A 1872-nucleotide genomic window follows, 5' to 3' on the forward strand; every position below is an offset into this window, starting at 1 on the left:
CAAAACACAGTTGACATGATGCAATGCATGATGCAATGACGCAGCAAAAAAATAACCAGACGACGGAAACGGAAATAAAGGGGAATCTTCTCGAACGTCGGCATCGGGCTGTCACAATACTAGGGATCAATTCCCGTCAAAACTAACTCGATTACATGATAGATCTCATCCAACTCATCACCGTCTAGCAATCCTACGATGAGATTACTCACGAACGGTGAAGAGCGTCATGGAATTGGTGATGAAGGAAGGTTGATGATGACGATGGCGACGATCTCCCCTCTCCGGAGCCCAAAACGGACTCCAGATCTGCCCTCCACAGGAAGAACAGGAGGTGGCGGCGCCTCCACATCGTCAAACGCGATGAACTCTTGTCCTCGATTTTTTTCCGGACGAAAGAGGTTATATAGAGCTGGAATTGGGGGCGGCGGAGCCGTGAGGAGCTCACAAGCCTGCCAGCCCCAGCCAGGGGGTGACCGGGCCTGGTGGGCTTGTGGGCTCCTCGCTCCGTCCCTCAAGTTGATTCTTGCGCCGGTATTTTTTATATATTCCAGAAAAAATCCTCGTAGATTTCCACGTCATTCCGAGAAATTTTATTTCTGCGCAAAAACAACACCATGGCAATTCTGCTAAAAACAACGCCAGTCCTGGTTAGTTCCATTCAAATCATGCAAATTAGAGTTCAAAACAAGGGCAAAAGTGTTTGGAAAAGTAGATACGACGGACACGTATCAACTCCCCCAAGCTTAAAGCCTTGCTTGTCCTCAAGCAATTTAGTTGACAAACTGAAAGAGACAAAAGAAAAACTTTGACGAACTCTGTTTGATCTTGTTGTTGTAACTATGTCTAACTCATATCTAGAATTTCAGCAAGTTCACAAGTAAACCACATAAGCAAATGACATCTAGGTCTCACGGTAAACTCATATCAATGGCATAATCAGCTAGCGAGCAAATAATAATAAGTCTCAAACGTCAACACTTCAATCAAAACAATCATGAAGCAGTACGAATAGATGGTATCTCGCTAGCTCTTTCTGAGACCGCAAAACATAAATGCAGAGCACCTTCAAAGACCAAGGGCTGACTAAACATTGTAATTCATGGCAAAGAAGATCCATTCACAGTCATACTCAACACAGTTAAAAGCAAAGCATAAAAATGACAGAGGTGTTCTCTAATTGGTGCTTTTATAAGAGGAGGATCACTCGACAGGAAAATAAATAGATAGGCCCTTCGCAGAGGGAAGCATTGATTTGCAGAGGTGCCAGAGTTCAAGCTTTGAAAACAGAGATAATAATTTTGGGTGGCATGCTTTCATTGTCAACGCAATGACTAAGAGTTCTCACCATCTTCCACTCTACACATGCTATAGGCGGTTCGCAAACAGAGAAGTAATGTTTTGACTCCCCCACCACCAATCAATCACACTCCACGAGTAGCCGAATACTCGGGTGCCGTCCATACCAACAATAATCCAGGGGGAGTTTTGTTTGCAATTATCTTTTCGATTTGAGCATGGAACTGGGCATTCCAATTACCGGCCCCTTTCTCGTGAATGATAGTGAATAAACACATATTGAGGATAACACGCCTAGCATGGAAGATAATGATAGCTGCCTGTCACCACATGAGCGGTTCGGGCATGCAAAACAGATTATTTCTTGAAGATTTAGAGAGTGGCACATGCAAATTTACTTGGAACGGCAGGTAGATACCGCATATAGGTAGGTATGGTGGACTCATATGGAACAACTTTGGGTTTATGGAAGTGGATGCACAAGCAGTATACCCGCTTAGTACAAGTGAAGGCTAGCAAAAAACTGGGAAGCGACCAACTAGAGAGCGACAACAGTCATCAAAATGCATTGAG

The sequence above is a fragment of the Hordeum vulgare genome, chromosome 1H (genome assembly GCF_904849725.1).
Source record: "Hordeum vulgare subsp. vulgare chromosome 1H, MorexV3_pseudomolecules_assembly, whole genome shotgun sequence".
NCBI classification, from domain to species: Eukaryota; Viridiplantae; Streptophyta; class Magnoliopsida; order Poales; family Poaceae; genus Hordeum; species Hordeum vulgare.